This window comes from Lolium perenne, chromosome 5 (genome assembly GCF_019359855.2).
Source record: "Lolium perenne isolate Kyuss_39 chromosome 5, Kyuss_2.0, whole genome shotgun sequence".
Lineage (NCBI taxonomy): Eukaryota > Viridiplantae > Streptophyta > Magnoliopsida > Poales > Poaceae > Lolium > Lolium perenne.
In genome coordinates, this window is record NC_067248.2 from 17,126,984 (window position 1) to 17,137,441 (window position 10,458).

Genomic DNA, 10,458 nt, shown 5'->3' on the forward strand with positions numbered 1-10,458 from the left:
GGTCAGCGTATATCTATTGCTGGTCCATCTGCATTATATAATTAAGTTTATCAAAAACCATTATAGGGCATCATGAATAGTGAAGCGATGTACATCGACGCATGCATTTTATCAATGACGGGTGAAAGGATAAAGTTGTTAACCTCGATCGAGAAAGAAAAAAAAGAGGAGAAAGCTTAAGTGTGGCTCGGGCACTTCATATCGTATTTATTTTGTGTGAACTCAAGTGGCATCATGGTCTTAGGAATTTCATCGAGCACCTCTTGTGCGTGAGAAGGGAAAGCAAAGCAACATAAACTTCTAGTGCTAAGAAGTGAAAAAGCTAAGTGTGTGGCTCAGAAGCTTAAGCAGGGCATTTGTATATATAGGGCTGGACCTTTAGTTCTGGTTGGAGATACCAACCGGGACTAAAGGGGCTCGTAGCATGGTGCGGTAGGCCGCTGACTCTTTTTAGTCCCGGTTGGTATCTCCAACTGGAACTAAAGGTCACAACCGAACCAGGACTAAATGGGTGTGGTGGCCCCGTGCACGTCTTGACCGCTCGAACCGGACTAGAGCTCACATTAGTCCCGATTCATATTACAACAGGGACTAATGATATTTTTCCCAGTGATACATAGTGCAAGCAAGTCCTTAAGCCTTTAATAACAAGAACGGGGAAATTAAACACTGACCTGCTCCCTCTCCATATTCGGAAAGCCTGTGATAGATAGAGCAAGCAAGTTCTTGAGCCTTTAATAATAAGAAGGGGAAAACACTGACCTCACGTAAAACTGTACTCCAGAGAAAATAAAAATGTATATGCTCTATATCAAGACGACAATTTTGACGTTTAAGAATATCAAAATGGAGAGAAATATGGTGTATGTAAAAATGACTCACGTGCTGCCTGGGCCTAGGCCCCACATATTGCCACGAGCGAATCATGAAAGCCTAGTTTTTTTTTGTGACAGTACAATCGTAGATATTCACAAATACGTACACATATTTATCCCTATGAATATACGCACGCACATCCAAGCCTATGAGCACCTCCGACAGACCATGTCTAAGAAATTGATTTAGCAGGTTTTGAGATTGACGAAATCACCACACACGTCTCACCGTCATCAGGAACATTGCCTCTCACTATATAATATTCCGCATGTATGATACACCAAAATATCATTTAGTGGCCGGGGGTGCCACTGCTCTTCTAATCATCCAACCATATATTGATTCTAAAAAACCATGATTTATTGTCAACCCACAATTAATATGTACACCCAGTAAAAAAGGACTCATCTACTACTACATGGGACTAATGGATGGGACGCGAGAATGGGATAAGAACCAACGACATTGCTCTTCAGGTTTGTCGCCATGACGATCGATGAGACTATTCTCTACTGGTCAGAGGCGAGGAAGACGATGCCGCTATGCTGACTCACCCTAGGACCCTAGGTTGGAGTTGGCAAATACAATGTCACCAACATGCAACTCATATTTGGTCTAGAGACCATCCTTCCCGGTGTTTTTTTTTCTGAGAGGGATTCACCATGTGCACTTGGTTACCTGGTTAGGTAAGACTTCTTTGCCCCAACAATATCCGTCTTTATATAATATTGTGCATCATAAGAATGTCAAAGTTGCTCAAGTACTAGGTCAGGCGCCATTGAATATTACTTTTCCGAGAATTTTAAATGGTAATAAATGGACTTCATGGATGCAGCTATGTAGAAAACTGATGATGGTACAGTTAAACGACGAAGAGGATCGTTTTGTTTGGAACTTGTCATCTAATGGTCTGTTTACAGTAAAGTAGATGTATGAAGATCTTATGTGTGATCATACCCCTTTTCTGAGAAAATATCTATGGAAGGTGAAAATTCCGCTAAAAATTAAAATTTTCACGTGGTTCTTGAGTAATAAGGTTTTGTTAACCAAAGATAATTTAGTTAAACGGCATTGGAATGGGTGTACAAAATGTGTCTTCTGTGGGGAACAAGAGACCATCCAACACCTTTTTATTGAATGCCCCTTAGCTAAACTCTTATGGCGTACGGTGAACTTTACTTATGATCTTCCATCTCCCACCAATATTACCAATATGTTTGGTAATTGGTTAAATGGAGTAGATAGACAATCTAAGGCATACATCCGGATTGGGGTTGCTGCTTTATGTTGGTCTATTTGGAGGATCGGGAATGATATGATTTTTAATAAAAAAAACTTCTATTCATTTCTTGCAGGTTATTCATATGGTCTCCCATTGGGTCCAACTTTGGGCTCTACTATCTCCGACAGCGGGATGCCATGGTTTCTGGATGCACACGGCTCCTGATGGTCGCTCAGGATATCTTGTGCCAGGCTGGTTGGCGTCATACTAGAAGGCTATGTTGATATGTAGTCTTGTTTTTGAGTTTCTTTCATGGATTGATTGTTGTATCAATCCTTGATAATGCGTGCCTTGTAAATTTTGATACTCGGAACCTTTTTGCTTAATAAAGGGCTGTGTGCATCGTCACGATGCAGAAGCCGGGGCATACCCCCATTTCGAAAAAAAACTTGGTCACCATGTAGGAACGACACATCATCACACGCGCGAGGAACCACAAATGGTCGGAGCTCCAGTTGGTCGTTCTTCTCTAATAGGAAAGCAATGTGTTTGGTTCCCAGTACAAATCTACATAGTTTCTTTTTGGAGAGAAAGCAATTAAGATTTTCTTTAGATGATGCTAAAATAAATTGATATTTTAGAGGTAAAAAAACCAGATAGGTATTGCACACTGGCCAGTATGAGCTTGGGGGGGTGGGGGGGGCGATCAAAACCTCGACTTTATGGCTCGCGCTCGCTTTCGCCCCCCGCGCGGGCGAGAGGGAGCCAACCCTAGCGCTGCCGCCCGCCCTCCCTTCTCCTCCCCCTCCCCTTCGCCGCCGCCGGCGCATGCCGCCGGGCGTTGCTCGTGCGGTGCCGGCGGCGGCGGCCGGCTATTTCCCGTGCGCGTGGCAAGAAGGCGCGGAGCTCGGCGCCCGCGGTGGTGTCCCTAGGCTACCTGCTGGTCCGGCGTGGATGGGTGGCTCTCGAGGCGTCGGTGCTGCTCCTCGGCGGGGCAGCGAGGTGGATTGGCGGCAGATGGCCGGTTGCAGGCAGGTGGCTAGCGGCTGACCGCGCCCTCTGATACGTCTCCGACGTATCGATAATTTCTTATGTTCCATGCCACATTATTGATGATATCTACATGTTTTATGCACACTTTATGTCATAATTATGCGTTTTCTGGAACTAACCTATTGACGAGATGCCGAAGGGCCGATTCTTTGTTTCTGCTGTTTTTGGTTTCAGAAATCCTAGTAAGGAAATATTCTCGGAATCGGATGAAATCAACGCCCAGCATCTTAGAATCCCCGGAAGCATTCAGAACACCCGAGAGTCGCCAGAGGGGGGCCACAGGCCCACCAGATGGTAGGCCGGCGCGGCCTGGGGGTGGCCCGCGCCCCCCTAGCGTGTCGTCGCCTCGTTGACCTTCTGACGCCGCCTCTTCGCCTATTTAAGCCCCCTCGACCTAAAACCTCGATACGGAAAAGCCACGGTACGAGAAACCTTCCAGAGCCGCCGCCATCGCGAAGCCAAGATCTGGGGGACAGGAGTCTCTGTTCCGGCACGCCGCCTGGACGGGGAAGTGCCCCCGGAAGGCTCCTCCATCGACACCACCGCCATCTCCATCAACGCTGCTGTCTCCCATGAGGAGGGAGTAGTTCTCCATCGAGGCTCGGGGCTGTACCGGTAGCTATGTGGTTCATCTCTTCCCTATGTACTTCAATACAATAATCTCATGAGCTGCCTTACATGATTGAGATTCATATGATGATGCTTGTAATCTAGATGTCATTGTGCTAGTCAAGTGGATTTTACTTATGTGATCTCCGGAGACTCCTTGTCCCACGTGTGTAAAGGTGACAGTGTGTGCACCGTGTGGGTCTCTTAGGCTATATTTCACAGAATACTTATTCACTGTTATGAATGGCATAGTGAAGTGCTTATTTATATCTCTTTATGATTGCAATGTGTTTTGTATCACTATTCATCTATGTGCTACTCTAGTGATGTTATTAAAGTAGTTTATTCCTCCTGCACGGTGTAATGGTGACAGTGTGTGCATCGTGTAGTACGTACTTGGCGTAGGCTATGATTGTGATCTCTTGTAGATTATGAAGTTAACTATTGCTATGATGGTATTGATGTGATCTATGCCTCCTTTCGTAGCGTGAAGGTGACAGTGTGCATGATATGTTAGTACTTGGTTTGGTTATGTTGATATGTCATGCACTCTAAGGTTATTTAAATATGAACATCGAATATTGTGGAGCTTGTTAACTCCGGCATTGAGGGTTCGTGTAATCCTACACAGTTAGTGGTGTTCATCATCCAACAAGAGAGTGTAGAGTCTAGCATCTATCTATTTATTCTGTTATGTGATCAATGTTGAGAGAGTCCACTAGTGAAAGTATGATCCCTAGGCCTTGTTGCTAAATACAGCTATCGCTGCTTGTTTACTGTTCTACTGTATCTGTACTGCCTGCAATATTACCACCATCCATCACACGTCAGTCTTGGACAGCAAAGCACTTTTCTGGTGCCGTTGCTACTGCTCATATTTATTTATACCACCTGTATTTCACTATCTCTTCGCCGAACTAGTGCACCTATTAGGTGTGTTGGGGACACAAGAGACTTCTTGCTTCGTGGTTGCAGGGTTGCATGAGAGGGATATCTTTGACCTCTTCCTACCTGAGATCGATAAACCTTGGGTGATCCACTTAAGGGAAACTTGCTGCTGTTCTACAAACCTCTGCTCTTGGAGGCCCAACACTGTCTACAAGAATAGAAGCTCCCGTAGACATCAAGCACTTTTCTGTGGCCGTTGCCGGGGAGGAAAGGTAAAAGGCACTCATACTCCGGTTCCAGGTAACAGTACTTTTCTGGCGCCATTGTGTTTGTGCTCGAAGATATTTCCTTTAGATCCTGCAATTGCATCTTTTTGTTTCTTGTTTACACTAGTTTGGCATAATGGACAACAATGAGCTTCTTATTCTATTTCCTGATTTAAGACATGGATGGTTTGATCCGAAAATTAAAAAAACCATGGAACATATTAGTATGAACACTTTGAATACTATTGTTGCTAATGATATGGAAAATTCTAAGCTTGGGGAAGCTGGCTTTGATGAGCATGATATTTTTAGTCCCCCGGGCATTGAGGAGAAAATTTATTTGATGACACTTTGCCTCCTATTTATGATGATTATAATGATATTGGTCTTTTGGTGCCACCTGTTATGGAGGATGAATTTGATTATGATTACAATATGCCTCCTATATTTGATGATGATAATAATAATGATAGCTACTTTGTTGAATTTGCTCCCGCTACAACTAATAAAATTGATTATGCTTATGTGGAGAGTAATAATTTTATGCATGAGACTCATGATAAGAATGCTTTATGTGATAGCTATATTGTTGAGTTTGCTCATGTTGCTACTGAAAGTTATTATGAGAGAGGAAAATATGGTTGTAGAAATTTTCATGTTACTAAAACACCTCTCTATGTGCTAATTTTTTTGAAGCTACACTTGTTCTATCTTCCTATGCTTGTTACTTTGTTCTTCATGAATTCATTTGTGTACAAGATTCCTTTGCATAGGAAGTGGGTTAGACTTAAATTTGTTTTGAATTTGCCTCTTGATGCTCTCTTTTGCTTCAAATACTATTTCTTGCGAGTGCATCATTAAAACTGCTGAGCCCATCTTAATGGCTATAAAGAAAGAACTTCTTGGGAGATAACCCATGTGTTTATTTTGCTACAGTACCTTTATTTTATTTTGAGTCTTGGAAGTTTTTTACTACTGTAGCAACCTCTCCTTATCTTAGTTTTGTGTTTTGTTGTGCCAAGTAAAGTCGTTGATAGTAAGGTTCATACTAGATTTGGATTACTGCGTAGAAACAGATTTCTTTACTGTCACGAATCTGGGCAAAATTCTCTGTAGGTAACTCAGAAAATTATGCCAATTTACGTGAGTGATCCACAGATATGTACGCAACTTTCATTCAATTTGAGCATTTTCATTTGAGCAAGTCTGGTGCCTCAATAAAATTTGTCTTTACGGACTGTTCTGTTTTGACAGATTCTGCCTTTTATTTCGCATTGCCTCTTTTGCTATGTGGGATCGATTTCTTTGTTCCATTAACTTCCAGTAGCTTTGGGCAATGTCCAGAAGTGTTAAGAATGATTGTGTCACCTCTGAACATGTGAATTTTGATTATGCACTAACCCTCTAATGAGTTGTTTCGAGTTTGGTGTGGAGGAAGTTTTCAAGGGTCAAGAGAGGAGGATGATATACTATGATCAAGGAGAGTGAAAGCTCTAAGCTTGGGGATGCCCCGGTGGTTCATCCCTGCATATTTCAAGAAGACTCAAGCATCTAAGCTTGGGGATGCCCAAGGCATCCCCTTCTTCATCGACAAATTATCAGGTTCCTTCTCTTGAAACTATATTTTTATTCGGTCACATCTTATGTACTTTACTTGGAGCGTCTGTTTGTTTTTGTTTTTGATTGAATAAATGCTTGTTTGGGAGAGAGACATGCTCCGCTGGTTCATATGAACACATGTGTTCTTAGCTTTTAATGTTCATGGCGAAGGTTGAAACTGCTTCGTTAATTGTTATATGGTTGGAATTGGAAAATGCTACATGTAGTAATTGGTAAAATGTCTTGGATAATGTGATACTTGGCAATTGTTGTGCTCATGTTTAAGCTCTTGCATCATATACTTTGCACCTATTAATGAAGAAATACATAGAGCTTGCTAAAACTTGGTTTGCATATTTGGTCTCTCTAAAGTCTAGATAATTTCTAGTATTGAGTTTGAACAACAAGGAAGACGGTGTAGAGTCTTATAATATTTTCAATATGTCTTTTATGTGAGTTTTTCTGCACCGGTTCATCCTTGTGTTTGTTTCAAATAACCTTGCTAGCCTAAGCCTTGTATCGAGAGGGAATACTTCTCATGCATCCAAAATCCTTGAGCCAACCACTATGCCATTTGTGTCCACCATACCTACCTACTACATGGTATTTCCTGCCATTCCAAGTAAATACTTCATGTGCTACCTTTAAACCTTCAAAATGCTTCTCAATTTGTGTTAATGTTTTATAGCTCATGAGGAAGTATGTGGTGTTTATCTTTCAACCTTGTCATTTACTCTTGACAGACTTTCATAATGGACTAGTGGCACATCCGCTTATCCAATAATTTTGCAAAAAGAGCTGGCAATGGGGTTCCCAGCCCCGATTAATCAAACTTCATTAATAATTTTCTTCACATGTTTTGCTCTGATTCATCAGTAAGCAACTTAATTTTGCAAATAGATACTCCTCCATGGTATGAGATTGATGGTAGGCACCTGAGGATTCGGTTAGCCATGGCTTGTGTAAGCAAAGGTTGGGGGGAGTGTCACTCATAATAAAAACTAAAATACGTGTGTAAACAAAAGAGAAGAGGGATGATCTACCATGCTGGTAGAGATAACGTCCTTCATGGGAGCCGCTCTTGAAAGTCTGGTTGGCGAGGTAGTTAGAATGCCCACTACCATTCGTTGACAACAACAAACACTTCTCAAAATTTTACTTTTATGCTCTCTATATGATTTCAAAACTTAAAAAGCTCTAGCACATGATTTAATCCCTGCTTCCCTCTGCGAAGGGCCATTCTTCTACTTTTATGTTGAGTCAGTTCACCTATTTCTCTCCACCTCAAGAAGCAAACACTTGTGTTAACTGTGCATTGATTCTTACATACTTGCTTATTGCACTTGTTATATTACTTTACATTGACAACTATCCATGAGATATACATGTTACAAGTTGAAAGCAACTGCTGAAACTTAATCTTCCTTTGTGTTGCTTCAATACCTCTACTTTGAATTATTGCTTTATGAGTTAACTTTTATGCAAGACTTATTGATGCTTGTCTTGAAGTACTATTCATGAAAAGTCTTTGCTTTATGATTCAGTTGTTTACTCATGTCATTTACATTGTTTTGATCGCTGCATTCATTACATGTGTTTACAATAGTATGATCAAGATTATGATGGCATGTCACTCCAGAAATTATCTTTGTTATCGTTTACCTGCTCGGGACGAGCAGAAACTAAGCTTGGGGATGCTGATACGTCTCCGACGTATCGATAATTTCTTATGTTCCATGCCACATTATTGATGATATCTACATGTTTTATGCACACTTTATGTCATAATTATGCGTTTTCTGGAACTAACCTATTGACGAGATGCCGAAGGGCCAGTTGCTGTTTTCTGCTGTTTTTGGTTTCAGAAATCCTAGTAAGGAAATATTCTCGGAATCGGACGAAATCAACGCCCAGCATCTTAGAATCCCCGGAAGCATCCAGAACACCCGAGAGTCGCCAGAGGGGGGCCACAGGCCCACCAGATGGTAGGCCGGCGCGGCCTGGGGGTGGCCCGTGCCCCCCTAGCGTGTCGTCGCCTCGTTGACCTTCTGACGCCGCCTCTTCGCCTATTTAAGCCCCCTCGACCTAAAACCTCGATACGGAAAAGCCACGGTACGAGAAACCTTCCAGAGCCGCCGCCATCGCGAAGCCAAGATCTGGGGGACAGGAGTCTCTGTTCCGGCACGCCGCCGGGATGGGGAAGTGCCCCCGGAAGGCTCCTCCATCGACACCACCGCCATCTCCATCAACGCTGCTGTCTCCCATGAGGAGGGAGTAGTTCTCCATCGAGGCTCGGGGCTGTACCGGTAGCTATGTGGTTCATCTCTTCCCTATGTACTTCAATACAATAATCTCATGAGCTGCCTTACATGATTGAGATTCATATGATGATGCTTGTAATCTAGATGTCATTGTGCTAGTCAAGTGGATTTTACTTATGTGATCTCCGGAGACTCCTTGTCCCACGTGTGTAAAGGTGACAGTGTGTGCACCGTGTGGGTCTCTTAGGCTATATTTCACCGCATACTTATGCCCGGTTATGACTGGCATAGTGAAGTGCTTATTTATATCTCTTTATGATTGCAATGTGTTTTGTATCACTATTCATCTATGTGCTACTCTAGTGATGTTATTAAAGTAGTTTATTCCTCCTGCACGGTGTAATGGTGACAGTGTGTGCATCGTGTAGTACGTACTTGGCGTAGGCTATGATTGTGATCTCTTGTAGATTATGAAGTTAACTATTGCTATGATGGTATTGATGTGATCTATGCCTCCTTTCGTAGCGTGAAGGTGACAGTGTGCATGATATGTTAGTACTTGGTTTGGTTATGTTGATATGTCATGCACTCTAAGGTTATTTAAATATGAACATCGAATATTGTGGAGCTTGTTAACTCCGGCATTGAGGGTTCGTGTAATCCTACACAGTTAGTGGTGTTCATCATCCAACAAGAGAGTGTAGAGTCTAGCATCTATCTATTTATTCTGTTATGTGATCAATGTTGAGAGAGTCCACTAGTGAAAGTATGATCCCTAGGCCTTGTTGCTAAATACAGCTATCGCTGCTTGTTTATCGTTCTCATCAGATCCGTATCGCCTGCAATATTACCACCATCCATCACACGTCAGTCTTGGACAGCAAAGCACTTTTCTGGTGCCGTTGCTACTGCTCATATTTATTTATACCACCTGTATTTCACTATCTCTTCGCCGAACTAGTGCACCTATTAGGTGTGTTGGGGACACAAGAGACTTCTTGCTTCGTGGTTGCAGGGTTGCATGAGAGGGATATCTTTGACCTCTTCCTACCTGAGATCGATAAACCTTGGGTGATCCACTTAAGGGAAACTTGCTGCTGTTCTACAAACCTCTGCTCTTGGAGGCCCAACACTGTCTACAAGAATAGAAGCTCCCGTAGACATCACCCTCCCAACCCAAATCTGGGCCCTCTAGGCCCCATCTGGGTTGGGGTGGGCTGTCTCAGGCCCCGTTGATGCTCTCTGGAGGTGAACGTGGGGCGTCAGCGGGGATGGGTGGTGGCGGCGCTGCACGCCGGCCATCTGCAGCGTGGCGGCGGAAACTTTATGGGCTAGGCGGGACTGGCCGGGCCAGTAGGGGATCGGTGTATTTCTGTTGGCACGTCCGGTATGCTACCGCGATGGCGGTGGAGGTTGTTACCTCCCACGTGGCGGCGGTGTTGCTTCCCCTGACCCTGGTGTGCCTGTCTTTCCCTCAAGGCCTCATGTCTGGGACCACAGTGAGACGGCAAGGATGGCTTCTAGATCGTGGTGGCGCATGCTGGTTGATGGCAGTTGGGTGGAGCACTTCGAGTTGTCTGGGGTGATGGTGGTTTGGGGATCGGGAGAAATCCCTGTTCGACGCCGACTCGGCGACGCCTGCGCGTGTCGTCTTTCCTTCCTGAAGGGCGTCGGGGGTACTGAA